This window comes from Heterodontus francisci, chromosome 40, assembly GCF_036365525.1.
Source record: "Heterodontus francisci isolate sHetFra1 chromosome 40, sHetFra1.hap1, whole genome shotgun sequence".
Classification (NCBI taxonomy): Eukaryota; Metazoa; Chordata; class Chondrichthyes; order Heterodontiformes; family Heterodontidae; genus Heterodontus; species Heterodontus francisci.
Window position 1 is genome coordinate 14,492,487 of NC_090410.1, and position 18,227 is coordinate 14,510,713.

Below are 18,227 nucleotides of genomic sequence, written 5' to 3' on the forward strand. Positions count from 1 at the left end.
TCTGTCTTCTCTCTTGCAGGACAAGGTCCGTATCCCTCTATCCCATCCTATTCATGTATTTGTCAAGATGCCTCTTAAACGTCGCTATCTTACCTGCTTCCACCACCTCCCCCGGCAGCAAGTTCCAGGCACTCACCACCCTCTGTGTAAAGAACTTGCCTCGCACGTCCCCCCTAAACTTTGCCCCTCGCACCTTAAACCTATGTCCCCTAGTAACTGACTCTTCCACCCTGGGAAAAAGCTTCTGACTATCCACTCTGTCCATGCCACTCATAACTTTGTAAACCTCTATCATGTCATCCCTCCACCTCCGTCATTCCAGTGTAAACAATCTGAGTTTATCCAGCGTCTCCTCATAGCCAATGCCCTCCAGACCAAGCAACATCCTGGTCAACCTCTTCTGTACCCTCTCAAAAGCCTCCACGTCCTTCTGGTAGTGTGGCAACTAGAATTGCATGCAATATTCCAAGTGTGGCCTAACTCAGGTTCTGTACAGCTGCAGCAAGACTTGCCAATTTTTATACTCTATGCCCCGACTGACAAAGGCAAGCATGCCGTATGCCTTCTTGACTACCTTATCCACATGTGTTGCCACTTTCAGTGACCTGTGGACCTGTACGCCCAGACCTCTCTGCCTGTCAATACTCCTAAGGGTTCTGCCATTTGCTGTATACTTCCCTCTTGTATTAGATCTTCCAAAATGCATTACCTCACATTTGTCAGGATTAAACTCCATCTGCCATTTCTCCGCCCAAGTCTCCAACCGATCTATATCCTGCTGTATCCTCTGACAATCCTCATCACTATCCACAACTCCACCAACCTTTGTGTCGTCGGCAAACTTACTAATCAGACCAGCTACATTTTGCTCCAAATCATTTATATATACTACAAACAGCAAAGGTCCCAGCACTGATCCCTGCGGAACACCACTAGTCAAAGCCCTCCATTCAGAAAAGCACCCTTCCACTGCTACCCTCTGTCTTCTATGACCGAGCCAGTTCTGTAAAGTGCGAGGTTCAAATGGTGTGACCATGGGTCTCCTGCTTTCCTCCCCATTCCCCCCTCCCTCACACCAACCTTCTCCCTTCTGCTTTCAGATACCCTGGCCAGCTACAGCACATCCAGGAGAGGGAGAGAGAGCAACCTTGATCTGACAGTCACAGCTATCAGTTCAGATACTGGCAGTGCACTTTAGAGATTAGAATAAAATCTGCTTGTGATTAGTCACTGGGTACGAGTGGGCTGCAGCCAGGCTGGGGAAAGGGTAGTTCATTGCCAGCTTACCGGAGGAAGAGGTTGCAGATGAATTCTGGTACAGGGGACTCAGATGAGGACTTTTATGGGACTGTATACAGGAGAATGCTAGTGACGATGCACACCGAGATGCTTGGTGTTCAGCAGACCTGAGACAGCATCCTGTCACTGTCAGGGAGCATGGAGGAGTCCAGCATTAATGTAGCACAGAGTTTGGAGCCCATCCTTCTACTATGGAAGTGTTGGCTAACTCAATGACAGCATTAGCATATCCAGCTGCGATGGAGTATCTGGTAGCTGGTGGCTCAGCTTCCACTGCAACACAGGTGGAAGCCGTACAGCATCTCAGCTCTGCAGCGGAAGCTCAGGTTGAGGTCATGAGACCCATGCTTACTGCCATGTGGGCTCAGATTGCTGCCATCATGACTGCAGATCTCAGTGCTCAAAGAGGCATGCAGGCTCTCGTGGCAGTCGAGCAATCTATCCTGCAATTTAGATTACTAGGATTGCACAGATGTTGCCCTGTGGGAGTGGTGGTGGCAGTGTGGAGCACAAGCCTGCTCTCCCCTCTCAGGATTACAACATTCATGATTCCATCACTGCCAGTGCCTTGCTGTTACTTCTCAGCCAGCCAGACCAGACTGCTGAGGTGGTGCAATCTGAAGCTACGAGCTGCCTCTTCTTCCTCCTGCTGTTCCCGAGGTGGCCTCCAGACTCACAGGGTGGCACAGTGGTGCAGTGGTTAGCACCACAGCCTCACAGCTCCAGCGACCCGGGTTCAATTCTGGGTACTGCCTGTGCGGAGTTTGCAAGTTCTCCCTGTGAACGCGTGGGTTTTCGCCGGATGCTCCGGTTTCCTCCCACCGCCAAAGACTTGCAGGTGATAGGTAAATTGGCCATTGTAAATTGCCCCTAGTGTAGGTAGGTGGTAGGGAATATGGGATTACTGTCGGGTTAGTATAAAATGGGTGGTTCTTGGTTGGCACAGACTCGGTGGGCCGAAGGGCCTGTTTCAGTGCTGTATCTCTAAATAAAATAAAAAATAAAAAAATAAAACTCCTGGAGGCCATGGCTGTGCCCTCATGATGGCATTGTTATGGAGGATCAGCAGACCACCACAATCTTCGAAGCTTGCTCCAGCATGTATTGTAAGTCCACCCCTACGCCTCCAAGTAGTCAAGGCAGCAGAACTGTTGCTTGAGCAGGCCAATTGTCTGCTTTAGGATGTTTCTCTGTGGCTCTCATTATATGCCCGCTGACCTCACATGGTTGGGTGGCAGAGGGGGCTCATCAGCTATGTGCACGGCGGTAGTCCTTGTCCCAAGCAGGCAGCCTCTGGTTTTGCAGGCCCGAAGATGGGTATGGCTCATTGGTGCAGGATGAATGGACCATGGCTGCTGCCAAGGTAATGGAATTTACAGACATGATATTGTTGGCATGGTCGCATACCAACTGCAGGTTTATAGAATGGTAGTCCTTGCAGTTCCTGTACCTCCTTATTTTCACGGGAGCTCTGCACAATTGGGTATCATGCTATCCTGTTGAAGCTATATGTCTTTTCATCCTGCTCATCCCTCCTGAGGGAGAAGCCAATGTAGTCTCCCCTTCTGGAGTAGATGGTCTCTCTGACCTCCTGGTTGTTCTGTTGGACGGTGTACTGGGATATGTTCGAGATGTCTCCAGCTCCCTTGTGGAAGGGCCCAAATGTATAAATGTTCAATGCTACTGTGACCTTTACGGCCACTGGCTGCACCACCCTCACCCTGGTGTGAGGCTGCTGGTCAGGTTTTAGGAGGTAGCACAGTTCAGTGATTATCACCTTGCTGAACCTGAGTCACTTCAGGCACTGCTCCAGGGTGAGGTGGAGGTTGGAGAAGTGCTCCTGAAAAACCCCTGCTGCATTGGGCACCCTCCCCCTCCTCCCTTTTTGCAGAGCTTCCCCTCTCTGCAGTCTTTGATACATCTGATAGTCATGTTGCAGGCCAAGAGCACTACAACCACAGCCCCCATTGCTCGGTCACCAAATTCTGTGCCCTCCCTGATTTTAAGCACTAACTCTTCAAAAGACCTCCAAAAATACAGCACAGTACTTCCACAAACTCAGCATATGGAGAAATAAGTCAAACTGCTGTATCTCTAAATAAAATAAAATAAAAGCACCTCACCTGCCAGTTGGTGCCTGGCCCTTTGAATAGCACTGCTTGGGTGTGGGGGTGGGGGTGGTGTGAGGGCTCTCGTACTGCTATATACCTGATTTGCTGGAAGTGAGCAGCACAGGCATTTCTTGGACAAGCGCAGGCGAAGTTCCTGCAGCGAACATCATATCAACTGAAACAGCTGCTTGACATTGTGATAACACTAGTCCTGCTGCTTCTGCCGCACATATGGCATACCCGACGAGTGCCTTTCCCAGCATAGGGCATAGCGTGGGCCATGCCAGAGGCAAAAGCAGCAACATTTTTTTGCCTCGAGGCTTCTGTAGCGCTGGCAACAATGGTACTACTGAGGCCCATTTCGCACCCTGTGTGTTTGCGGGGTGGGTCAATGCTGTACATTGCTGCATTGTGTCTGAAAGAGCTGGTCTTTATGGGTCTAATGGCTTTTTCTTGCCCTTCTTCTCGTATGTATGCTTCGATGTAACTCAGCACAAACTAAGGATCAAGATTGGAACTTTTTTAGGTCATTTTGTGTAGCTTCTCACTGGTCAAACACACTGAGCTATAAAGGAATCAGCTTTGGGTTTAAGAAATAATTGAAATCAATATCAATCAATTAATATGTTACAGAGATGTGAAAATTGGGGCTTAAATAAGCTGTGTGTGTAGTCAAAAACAAGGATACATGAATTTTATCTTTTGCCAGATTTGTTTTGTAGACTATATTCCTGATTAGTTCAGTCAGTGTTTAAGAGGTATGCTAATACTTCAAAGGATGTTTTTTTGCTGGTTTTCTTTCTTACGTTTTCATTCATGCAGAAATACAGATTTGGTTGAGCTCAGCAATTTCGTCCTGAATTTCTGAGTAAATTGCATACACGACCTCAGTAAATTGACAAGCTCCCATGGGTTGTGAGAAGTGTTTTCAGTGTAATTATATTCTATCTTTTGTCAATAAAATGCTGTCTTTCTCTTATTAAAGTTCTCTATTTTAGCAATATTGAGAAGACCATCTGAAAAATCCTAGAAGTTGTGGTGGGGAAGTTGCTGGAGTCTATAATCAAGGATAGGGTGACCAAACACCGAGAAAAATTTCAGTTTATCACGGACAGCCAGCATTTGTTACTTAATTGTTTTTAAAATATCCAGAGCAAAGCAGTCCACTTGATCGGCACAGTGGCGCAGTGGTTAGCACCGCAGCCTCACAGCTCCAGTGACCCAGGTTCAATTCTGGGTACTGCCTGTGTGGAGTTTGCAAGTTCTCCCTGTGTCTGCGTGGGTTTCCTCCGGGTGCTCCGGTTTCCTCCCACATGCCAAAGACTTGCAGGTTGCTAGGTTAATTGGCCATTATAAATTGCCCCTAGTATAGGTAGGTGGTAGGGAAATCTAGGGACAGGTGGGGATGTGGTAGGAATATGGGATTAGTGTAGGATTAGTATAGATGGGTGGTTGATGGTCGGCACAGACTCGGTGGGCCGAAGGGCCTGTTTCAGTGCTGTATCTCTAAAAAAAAATCTCATTGAATTTTTTGAAGAGGTGACTAAGGTAGTGGACAGGGGAATGTCCATGGATGTTATTTATATGGACTTCCAGAAGGCATTTGATAAAGTCCCACATAAGAGACTTTTAACTAAAGTAGAAGCCCATGGAGTTGAAGGCACAGTTAGGAAGTCGGTTGAGTGGTAGGCTCAGAGAGTGGGGATAATGGGTAAGTACTCTGATTGGCAGGATGTGACTAGTGGTGTCCCACAGGGATCTGTGTTGGGGCCTCAATTATTCACATTATTCATTAACGACTTGGACGATGGCATAGTAAGTCATATATCTAAATTTGCTGATGATACAAAGTTAGGCGGCATTGTCGACAGTCTAGATGATGGCATAAAATTACAAGGAGATATTGACAGACTAGGCGAATGGGCAAAACTGTGGCAGATGAATTTCAATGCGGGCAAGTGTGAGGTTATCCATTTTGGACCAAAAAAGGATAGAGCAGGGTACTTTCTAAATGGGAAGTACAGTGGCTACCCAAAAAGACTTGGTTCAGGTGCATAGATCTTTAAAATGTCACGAGAAAGTGCAGAAAATAATCAAAAGGGAATGCTAGCCTTTATATCTAGAGGATTGGAGTATAAAGACACAGAGGTTATGCTGCAGCTGTACAAAACCCTGGTTAGACCCCACTTGGACTACTGTGAGCAGTTCTGGGCACCACACCTTAGGAAGGATCTATTGGCCTTGGAGGGAGTGCAACATAGGTTTACAAGAATGATACCTGGACTACAGGGGTTAAGTTACGAGGTGAGATTACACAAATTAGGCCTGTTTTTGTTGGAATTTAGAAGGTTAAGAGGTGATCTGATCGAAGTCTTCAAGATATTAATAGGAAATGACAGGATAGATAAAGATAAACTATTTCCACTGGCAGGAGATTCTAAAACTAGGGGGCATCGTTTAAACATTAGGGCCAGACCGTTCAGGAGAGATGGTAGGAAGCACTTCTTCGCGCAAAAGGTGGTACAGGTTTGGAACTCTCTCCCACAAACAGCAGTTGAAGCTAGAACAGTTGTTAATCTTAAATCTGAGATATATAGATTTTTGTTAAGCAAAGATATTGTGGGATATGGGCCAAAGGCAGATATATGGAGTTAGGCCGCTGATCAGCCATGATCTCATTCAATGGCGGAACAGGCTCGAGGGGCTGAATGGACTACTCCTATTCCTATCTTCCTATGTGTTCCTAAGTTCAACACCATCCAGAGCAAAGCAGTCCACTTGATCGGCAGTCCATCCAGCACCTTAAACATCCACTCCCTCCACCATCGATGCACCATAGTTTCAGTGTGTACTATATTTTGGATGCACTGCAGTAACTCTCCAAAGGCTTCTTGGATAGCACCTTTTAAATCTTTGACCTTCATCCACAGATGCATGGAAATACCATCACTTCCGAGTTACACACCATTCTGACAGAAAGATATGACCAATTCTTATCACTGGGTCAAAATTCTGAAACTCCGGATCGAACACTGTAGTATAGTGGTTATGTCACTGGACTTGTAATCTAGAGAGCTGGACCAATAATCTAGAGACATGAGTTCATAGCTTACCACAACAGCTGGGAAATTTAAATTCTGCTAATTAAATAAAATCTGGAATAAAATGCTAGAATCTGTACTGGTGACCATGAAACTACCAGATTATCTGTTACCCTTTAGCAGCATGTCTGCATGATTTTTTTTTAAGGCATCTGCTCCTTAACTATGTCCCTCCTGAGCTTTGCATGAACCTTGTTTCTTGAAACAATAAATTCATTTATATCATTTTTTTGGAATCTCCTGATCATTGTATTTCCTATTTACTTTTATTGCCAACTTTGTGTGACATGTTTATTTAACAACACTGAATATTTGTAGGATAGCACATTCTCCACTATCAATAATGAATTGAAAGATTTCAATTTTGATCAAATTGTTTTGCCACCCAAATTGGGAGTAACAATAAAACTGTTTTTCTGAAGGAATGAACATGTCCCTTTTGTTATACAACACACTGGGTTTTCCCAAATTAGCTCAAGGCACCTGTTGCAGTCCCAAATCCATACAGTCTCCTGGATTAATCTAGTTGAATATCTAGAGTGATTGAATTGATTCTGGAAAACAAAAGAAGGAGTCACTTATCCTAAAAGTCAAGCTGATGAAGATTTATCTCACGTCTAGCAGAATGCATCATTTGACTCTACCAGTTTTGGATATTTGAATTTCTTAGAATTTCTAATCATCTAAATTTCAGTTTTGAAGAACCGTCCGGTTTTACTGAACCATAGGTAATCTTAAAGTCAAGTTCAGAACGCATTTGTTACTTAATTGTTTTTAAAATATCCTAAACTGATTGTAACTTTATGCAATTAAGTAAGTCCGCTTTCTCTCTTCTTGGCTCAGATTACATTGTCCACAGTGTGGTTTATTCTGTTTTCCTTCATTATTTTTCGCTGCTACCAAAGTTGGATTGACAAAAAATTGAAAGCGTTATCAGCTGTCGAACCAATGATCTTGCCTGCTCGCTCAGGTATGTAATTGGTCAATTTATTTACACAATAGGTGTAGTATAGGAAAGAGTGCACTTTTGTCAAAGAGATCAGTTTCACTCTCCCCTTTTGATTTTCACCTTAGAGTCTTACAGCCCTTTGCAACTGACCTGCTGGTCTTTTGCCAGCTAGGCCCTCATCACCACCCTCCATCCTGCTCCCAATACAGAGGCTGGAATTTTATGGTGGGCAGACAGGAGCCAGCCTCCAACGTAAAAGTCGGTGGCGAACCCGCCCCCACCTCGCCTGGAGATCCGTTCCATGTTTTACAGGTCCCCAGGTTTTAATTGTGCCAAGGCGGGACTTCCACCCGCTTGAGGTAGGAAGTCCCGCCTCATTCAGCTGCCAGCCAATCAGCGGCTCGGCAGCTCAGTTCCAGCAGTGCCACCAGGAGCGGTAGCCATGCTGGGGCTGCAGCCCAGCCGAAGATAGAAGAAGACGTGGAGTCGGGAGAAAAGGTAAGTTTCGGTTGCCTCGCTGGGGGAAATCGGTTGGGCCCTGGCGAGGCAAGGGTAAGTCAGTTGGGGCGAAGAGGGGGCTCGTTGGGTGCTGGGGGTGGTTGGGGTAGCGGGGGCAGCCCTCCATCGGGCACCATGTGCCCGATGAGCAGGACCCCCTGCCGTGACAATTGGCAGCCACATAGTTTTCCCAGCTGGCTTTTCCCAGCTCCAGGATGCCTGCTTGCCACGCGTAAAATCTGTGTGGAGGCAGGCGAAGGCCCTTAAGTTGCCATTAAGTGGCCACTAATGGGCCTTGATTGGCCTGGGGCGGGCGGGCTATTTTCTGCCGCCTCCCCCGTCCTACTTAAAGGGCAGCATAGGTGGGAGCAGTTCTGGAAAACTTCCCGGAGCTTCCTGCTCCGTTTTAAGCCACCACCCCCCTCGCCACCATCCCTCTCGTTGGGGTGGCGTAAGATTCTGGCCAGAGTCACAGATGAGGTGAGCGTTATTAATGAAAACAGCTCACCTCTGAAAACCAGATGATAGAAATAGCTACGATACTAATTGGGAATGCTACTACTGCACCAAGTCTGTCAAACCATGTGCTGGCACAGTTACAAGAATGTACTTAGTGCTACCAATGCATGGATGTTTCATACTTTTCACCATTCCCTCATTTAAATTCAGTGGGCACAGTCCCAGCAGGATGAGCATCACAGACAAAAATAGAGGTTATATTTTGTGGACAGGAGCAGATATATCCTGATGCAGCTGGTTGTTGCAGCACCTGGACTTCCTGTTCGCAGCACCATTTAAAAGCGGGCATTTTCCAATTTCTGCTGAGATGAGGTAAGAGACTGCTGATGTCCAGGGAGCAGAGAAGACTGCCTTTGTGAGGCAAAGTGCTTTGAATGGTGCAGTCCACCAATAATGTTGAGACCAATCAAATAAGCATCCAATCCAAAGAAATAAGCAGTGGTACGAATCTGGTCAAAAATTTGGATAGTTTTATAGCTACTGCTGTTTTCTGTACACCAGCATCAGTCTGCTTTGCTGTAACAAAACTGGCCTGGTGCCAAATGCCCATTCCATCCCAGGATAGCAAGGAAACAATCCACAATTTGTTCCAAATGAACGCTATAATGCAGTTATGCCATAGCACAGTAATAGCCTTATGTGCTTGCAGCATATGCCCATTGTTCCCAAGGTTGGTATGGATCAGGAGTACTTCCCTGGATCCTGGTTTCTTTAGTTTCGATGTACCCAGCATTCACCTGTTCCAATAGCTCATGACAGCAGAATTTCAGAACCATGGGGCTGAATGTGAAAGCAATGGCAGGCCACATGCCATGGAGCCACTGCAATCCTAAGCGCGACGGCTCATTTAAATAACTGGGGCGGGTCACCACTCTGATCACATGGAGGGAGCAGGCTGCCCATCCCCAGCAATGATGTCAGCTGCCTGGGCGCAGGCACTGATGCCATTGATAAAGGGCTTTGAGCCATACCAACAAATTTAAATATTTAAAGCTAAAGTGAATAAAAAAATTAAATACATTTATTTTGCCCTTCTCCTACCCCCCAAAAACAATTCAGTTGATTACTTGCCCTCTCCCCTGCCCGCCAAAACACTTACCTTGTCCGCCTGACCTTCCCGCACCCCCCACCCCCACAAATGCATAAACGTTAACCTAAAACCCTTCTCACCATCCCCACTCTCTTCCCTACCCCCCCCCCCCCACCCCTGCATTGAGAAACTTACCTCCTCCCCTCTCCCCACAAATATTCCATTTCGTTTACCCGGATGGGGATCCGAAGGCCTGGGAGTGCCAGCAAGCGGCAGGAGGATCACAGTGGGACAGAAGGCAGCCGCGTAAATATGATTAATGCATTCATTTCCATTTATTTAAATATGTAAACGTGGTCCTGTCGCTGAACGGTCGGGGTGGGCTGTGTGGGGCCTCCATAAGGCCTTGCCGCCACCAGCAAAATCGGGCCAGGCCCTCCCAATATCGGGCGGCCCTGTCCTGGAGGTATTTTCCAGCCCCAAACACCCCCCCCCACCCACCCACGAACCCCGACATCGGGGATCTGTAAAATCCAGCCCATAGTATTCCCTGAAATCCTTTGTTATTTCATTGCTAATTCCAATTCCTTTTTTAAAAGGTTTGTTTCTTGAAGTAGAAGTTATATTTATATTCGGGGCGGCACAGTGGCGCAGTGGTGAGCACTGCAGCCTCACAGCTCCAGCAACCCGGGTTCAATTCTGGGTACTGCCTGTGTGGAGTTTGCAAGTTCTCCCTGTGTCTGCGTGGGTTTCCTCCGGGTGCTCCGGTTTCCTCCCACAAGCCAAAAGACTTGCAGGTTGGTAGGTAAATTGGCCATTATAAATTGCCCCTAGTATAGGTAGGTGGTAGGGAAATATAGGGACAGGTGGGGATGTGGTAGGAATATGGGATTAGTGTAGGATTAGTATAAATGGGTGGTTGATGGTCGGCACAGACTCGGTGGGCCGAAGGGCCTGTTTCAGTGCTGTATCTCTTTAAAAAAAAAATTCCCTTTCCCTTCATTCTGCAAAATTAATTTTATGCATAATATTATAGAATCTGTAGACCTCAAAATTCACATAGTAGGTCAGTTTCCATCTTTTACAAGCAAAAATGGGACGTAATTTATTTATTTAGAGATACAGCACTGAAACAGGCCCTTTGGCCCACCGAGTCTGTGCCGACCATCAACCACCCATTTATACTAATCCTACACTAATTCCATATTCCTACCACATCCCCACCTTCCCTATATTCCCCTACCAATACTAGGGGCAATTTATAATGGCCAATTTACCTATCAACCTGCAAGTCTTTGGCTGTGGGAGGAAACTGGAGCACCCGGCGAAAACCAACACGGTCACAGGGAGAATTTGCAAACTCCACACAGGCAGTACCCAGAATCGAACCCGGGTCGCTGGAGCTGTGAGGCTGCAGTGCTAACCACTGCGCCACTGTACCGCCCAGATGGAGCAGAAAATTTCACAGTGAATCATACACTACAGAAGGAGGCCATTTGACCCACTGAGCCTGTGCCAGTTCTTTGAAAGCGCTATCTAATTAGTCCTATTTACCTGTTCTAGTCCCATAATCCTACAATTTTTTCTTCTTCAAGTATTTATCCAATTTCCTTTGGAAGTTATAATTGTATGTGCTTTCACCACCCATTTACCAGTGCATCCCAGCTGCTAACAACTCATTGTGTAAAAAATATTCTCATCTCCCCTCTGGTTCTATTGCCAATTAACTGAAATCTATGCCCTCTTGTTACCGACCCTCCTGTCACTGGAAATATTTTCTCATTTGCTCCATCAAAACCCCTCATAATTTTGAACACCTTTATTAAATCTCACTTTAACTTTCTCTACTTCAAAGAGAACAATCCCAGCTTCTCCAATCTCTCCTCATAACTGAAGTCCCTCATCTCTGGCACCATTCTCGTAAATCTCCTCTGCACTCTCCCCAGGGCCTTGACATGCTTCCTAAAGTGTCTTGCTCAGAATTGGATACTCCAGCTGAGGCATAATCAGCAATTTATAAAGGTTTAACATAACCACCTTGCTTTTGTACTCTATGGGAGATTTTACTGGGCAAGGAGCGGCAGGTGTGGGTGCATACGGGGGAGTTGAATTCCCTAAAAATGACATTGGGCTGGGATCCCAACATCATCTCACTCACTGCCAGGTTTCACCTGGGTGAGTTTGCAGGCGAGTGGAGAACCTCTTGGAGCTGTCGGGTAAGTGATTGTCATATGGAAATAGATAATTAACTGCTGTTTTCACCAACCATTCTGGCTTTAACAGCCAACACACCTATTTCACGAGCTGCCAGCAACTCGCCAGGGCCAACCAGGAGAGTGCACAACAGGGAGTGTGTGCTTTCACTGCTTGACAATTGATTGCTAATTTCTGGGAAGTCAGTTTACATGTCTCACACTTTGAGCTGCACTTACCTGCTGTCAGCATGGGAGCAGCATATGCAGCTCTATCTTGCACTTCTGATGAGGAGCATAGAAATCATAGAAAGTTTAAAGCACAGAAAGAGGCCGCTTGGCCCATCATATCTGGCCAGCCGCATAACGATCCACCTATTCTAATCCCACCTTCCAGCATTTGGTCCGCAGCCCTGCAGCTTACGGCACTTGAGATGTATATCCAGACTCCTTTTGAATGAGTTGAGGGCCTCTGCCTCAACTACCCTTGCAAGCAGTGAGTTCCAGACCATCACCACCCTCTGGGTGAAAAAGTTTTTCCTCATCTCCCCTCCAATTTTTCTACCAATCACTTTAAATCTATGCCCCCTCATCACTGATCTCTCTGCTAAGGTGAATAGTCCCTTCACCTCCACTCCATCCAGGCCCCTCAAAATGTTGTACATTTCAATCAGATCTCCCCTCAGCCTTCTCTGTTCCAAGCAGAACAACCCCAGCCTATCCAATCTTTCCTCATAGCTGCATTTTTCCAGTCCTGGCAACATCCTCGAAAATCTCCTCAGTACCTTCTCGAGTGCAATTACATCCTTTCTATAATGAGGTGCTGAAAGCTGCACAAAAACATTTTGATAAAAGATTGATTGGACATGGTAGATCGAAGCTCAGTAAGGGAGTTAGTGTTTACCCTGGCTGAGAGAGCTGTAATATGTGCTGAAGATCACCTCCCTTTACACTGTTGCTTTATAGGATGAAACAAAATTCCAAATAAAGCGTAACTTAGTACCTTTAAAAAGTGCTGGATAAATATCCAGTCAGCAACTGTATGAAACATGACAGTTACTAAGTCACTGGAACTCTGGAAAGATCCTGCCAAAGAACACAACCATTGAAGGATGTATAGTAATAGGATGCAAAATTAGATATTCAGAAATTTTAAAAAGCAGGAAACTTTCCTTAGGATATAAAGGCAAGAAATACAGCAATGATCAAGATGAGAGAAACATAGAAAATAGGAGCAGGAGTAGGCCATTCGGCCCTTCGAGCCTGCTCCGCCATTCATTATGATCATGGCTGATCATGCAACTCAGTAACCTGTTCCCGCTTTCTCCCCATACACTTTGATCTCTTTAGACCCAAGAGCTATATCTAACTCCTTCTTGAAAACATACATTGTTTTGACCTCAACTGCTTTCTGTGGTGGTGAATTCCACAGGCTCACCACTGTCTGGGTGAAGAAATTTCTCCTCATCTCAGTCCTGAAAGGTTTATCCTGTATCCTTAGACTAAGGCCCCTGGTTCTGGACTCCCCCACCATCGGGAACATCCTTCCTGTATCTACCCTGTCAAGCCCTGTTAGAATTTTATAGGTTTCTATGAGATCCCCCCTCACTCTTCTGAACTCCAGCGAATATAATTCTAACCGACCCAATCTCTCCTCATAGGTCAATCCCTCCATCCCAGGAATCAGTCTGGTAAACCTTCACTGCACTCCCTCTATAGCAAGAACATCCTTCCTCAGATAAAGAGACCAAAACTGCACGCAATATTCCAGGTGTGGCCTCACCAAGGCCCTGTATAATTGCAGCAAGACATCCCTGCTCCTGTACTCGAATCCTGTCGCTATGAAGGCCAACATACCATCTGCCTTTTTTACCGCCTGTTGCACCTGCATGCTCCCTTCAGCGACTGGCGTACAAGAACACCCAGGTCTCGCTGCATATTCCCCTCTCTCAGTTTATAGCCATTCAGATAATCTGCCTTCCTGTTTTTGCTACCAAAGTGGATAACCTCACATTTATCCACATTATACTGCATCAGCCATGCGTTAGCGCACTCGCTCAACTTGTCCAAATCACCCTGAAGCGCCTCTGCATCCTCCTCACAACTCACCCTCCCACCCAGTTTTGTGTCATCTGCAAATTTGGAGATATTACATTTAGTTCCCTCATCTAAATCATTAATGTATATTGTGAATAGCTGGGGTCCTGGCACCGATCCCTGCGGTACCGCACTAGTCACTGCCTGCCATTCAGAAAAAGATCCATTTATCCCTACTCTTTGTTTCCTGTCTGCCAACCAATTTTCTATCCATCGCAATACACTACCCCCAATCCCATGCGCTTTAATTTTACACGCTAATCTCTTATGTGGGACTTTGTTGAAAGCCTTCTGAAAGTCCAAATAAACCACATCCACTGGCTCCCCCTCATCAACTCTACTAGTTACATCCTCAAAGAATTCTAGTAGATTTGTCAAGCATGATTTCCCTTTCGTAAATCCATGCTGACTCTGCCCATTTCTACCACTGTTCTCTTAGTGCTCTGCTATAAAATCTTTAATAATAGACTCTGGAATTTTCCCCACGACCGACATCAGGCTGACTGGTCTGTAATCCCTGCTTTCTCTCTACCTCCCTTTTTAAATAGTGGGGTTACATTAGCTACCCTCCAATCTGTAGGGACTGTTCCAGAGTCTATAGAATCTTGGAAGATGACCACAAATGCATCCACTATTTCTAGGGCCACTTCCTTAAATACTCTGGGTTGCATACCATCAGGTCCTGGGGATTTATCGGCCTTCAATCCCATCAATTTCCCCAATACCATTTCTCTACTAATACTGATTTCCTTCAGTTCCCCTCTCCCACTAAGCCCTGTGTTCCCCAACATTTCTGGTATGATATTTGTGTCCTCCTTTGTGAAGACAGAACCAAAGTATGCATTTAGTTGGTCAGCCATTTCTTTGTTCCCCATAATAAATTGCCCTGTTTCTGACTGTAAGGGACCTACATTTGTCTTCACCAATCTTTTTCTCTTCACATACCTATAGAAACTTTTACAGTCAGTTTTTATGTTCCCCGCAAGCTTACTCTCCTACTCTATTTTCCCCTTCTTAATCAATCCCTTGGTCCTCCTTTGCTGAATTCTAAACTGCTCCCAATCCTCAGGTCTGTTGTTTTTTCTGGCAGATTTATATGCCTCTTCCTTGGGTCTAATACTATCTCTAATTTCCCTTGTAAGCCATGATTTGGCTACCTTCCCCGTTTTACTTTTGTGCCAGACAGGGATAAACAATGTTGCAGTTCATCCATGCGCTCTTTAAATGTTTGCCATTGCCTATCCCCCATCATCCCTTTAAGTAATGTTTCCCACTCCGTCATAGCCAACACGTGCCTCATATCTTCGTAGTTTCCTTTACTAAGATTCAGGACCCTAATCTCAGAATCAACTACGTCATTCTCCATCTTGATGAAGAATTCTATCATATTATGGTCGCTCATCCCCAAGGGGTCTCACACCACTAGATTGTCAATTATTCCTCTCTCATTAGTCTAGGATGGCCTGTTCTCTAGTTGGTTCCTCAACGTATTGGTCCAGAAAACCATCCCGTATTCACTCCAAGAATTCCTCCTCTACGGTATTGTGACTAATTTGATTTGTCCAATCTATATGCAGATTAAAGTCACCCATAATTACAGATGTTCCTTTATCGCATGCATCTCTAATTTACTGTTTAATGCCATTCCCAACATCACTACAGTTTGGGGTCTATATACAACCCCCACTACCGTTTTTTGCCCCTTAGTGTTTCTCAGCTCTACCCATACAGATTCCACTTTGTCAGAGCTAATATCTTTCCTCACTATTGCGTTAATTTCCTCTTTAACCAGCAATGCAACTCCACCGCCTTTTGCTTTTTGTCTGTCCTTCCTAAATACTGAATATCCCTGGATGTTCATTTCCCATCCCTGGTCACCTTGCAGCCATGTCTCCATAATCCTGACTATATCATACCTGCTTACATCTATTTGCGCGATTAATTCATCCACTTTATTGCGAATGCTCCGCACATTAAGGCACAAAGCCTTAAGGCTTGTCTTTTTAACATTACTTGTCCCCTTCCCACTATTTTTCACTGTGGCCCTGTTTGATTCTGGCCCTTGATTTCTCTGCCTATCACTTTTCTTATTCCTCTTACTGTCTTTTGTTCTCGTCTTTGATCCCCCCTCCTCTGACTCCTTGCAAAGGTTCCCATCCCCCTGCTATTTTAGTTTAAACACTCCCCAACTACTCTAGCAAATGCTCCTCCTAGGACATCAGTCCTGGTCTTGCCCAGGTGTTATCCGTCCAGTTTGTACTGGTGCCACCTCCCCCAGAACTGATCCCAATGTCCCAGGAATCTAAAACCCTCCCCCTCACACTATCTCTTCAGCCACGTATTCATCTGATATATCCTGCTATTTCTACTCTGACTAGCACGTGGCACTGGTAGTAATCCTGAGATCACTACCTTTGAGGTCCTGCTTTTCAACTTACTTCCTAGCTCCCTATATTCTGCTTTTAGGACCTCCCTTTTTTTTTTACCTATGTCATTTGTACCAATGTGTACCACGACCACTGACTGTTCACCCTCCCCCTTCAGAATGTCATGTAACTGCTCTGAGACATTCTTGACCCTAGCACCAGGGAGGCAACATACCATCCTGGAGTCTCTTTTGTGGCCACAGAAACACCTATCTATTCCCCTTACAATTGAATCCCCTATAACTATTGCATTCCCACACTTCTTACTCCTCCCCTGTGCAGCAGAGCCAACCGTGGTGCAACAAATTGGGCTGTTGCTGCTTTCCCCTGAGAGGCCATTTCTCTCAACAGTATCCAAAGCAGTATATCTGTTTTGCAGGGGAATAGCCACAGGAGATTCCTGAACTGCCTGCCTTGTCCTCTTGCTGTGCCTGGTGGTCACCCATTCCCTTCCTGCCTGTGGAGTCTGAACCTGCGGTGTGACCACCTCTCTATACGTGCATGTTATGTGAAAGGAACTGACTTGACGGGCTGAATGACTTTTTTCTTATTCAATGCTTCAAGTTCTTATGCTAAATCAACAATAATGTAACAGAATATCATGGGCAGAATATTATGCTTCAACGATATGAGCATGAGTCAGGACCATGTCAGGGCGCCCACCTGGGAGATCTTCCTAGAGGTCTCCTCTGGGTTCCCTGTCCGAATAAGGACGGCAGTCCCACTGCCAGAAGTGGGCGCTGCCGCTGCAGGATAGGGACTGAGGCACCCTCTGAAGAGATATTTACTTTAATAAAATAAATGGTGGCCACAGCCATCAGACCACCCCTGTGGAGACGAAACTCTTTTGTAGGATGGCTGGCAGCGTAGCTGCAGCCTGCTGATGTTTGCGGCTCTGCTAGGGGGGTTAGAATAGGAGGCCTCGCAGGCCCTCCCACGCCAGCCATCGGCCGGGCACCTCCAGGCACTTGTAGGGCTTGGCCCTCAGTTGGGGGGCCTGTGAGCCATATCCCCATTCAGCCCACAAATGGGCTGTTAATTATGCAGATTGGCTACCCGCTGCTGCCAGATGTGTAGTCTCTCCTGGTGATGACCCACCTCTGGGAAGATCGCCCAGAGACAGGAACGCGTCAGTCCACTGACTCGATGCTAATATTTCTGACTTTTCTCCCGGCCCCACGTGACTGGGAAGATTCTGCCCCGTGTTAGTTGTTCAAAATGTCTACTATGAGAGTGACCTGCTCTTGACTTTGTTACATGGCTAGTTCCTGATATTGGTCATGTTATCAGTGAGATTTGCTGAGCAGTACAAAGGAAATTCGTGAAATAATCACTCTCATACCTCCTAACAATTGGCTACAGACTAACTGAGGAATAAAAAGGGAAAAATAAATATAAAACTTGTTTTAAATGAAGAGAATACAATCCTCATTCCAGTTTTAAACTGGAGTTGTCATCACTAATTATTAATGTGCTCATGATGTGTTATTAATCAACTGTCATAGAAGCAATGATTTTTCTATCACAATTATCATGCCGGTTTTTTCTGTTTATATGTAATATTTTCACACTGCTAGGGGAGCCTGACGTCCTTTATGTACACACTGCAAATGATATGCAACAAACGTCCTCCTCCTCAAGTGCTTCATTACGTTCAGCATCCTCCTTGTTCAGCATCCGTAATGTGGATAACCACAGCAACGTTCGGCATTCAAAGATGGTCCTAAAGTCTCATTATTAAAGTAGGTATTCATTCTATTGGTTGCAGCTTTTTACAGTTGTAGTTCCATTTTTAGGATTTGAGGTAAACCTACACTGAACAGATAAATCCATTCACTCTATTATGGTTGTTAACAGCTCTTAGTGAAATCAGTTTGGTAATTCTCAGTTCAGTGCCTAGTGGACATTATCTGTAGCGTATTGTTCCATCAAATTTAAAATTTAGGTCCATCTACATCCTATAGACCCTGAGCTGGCTATTTTGTTATACCAGACGAATTTGATT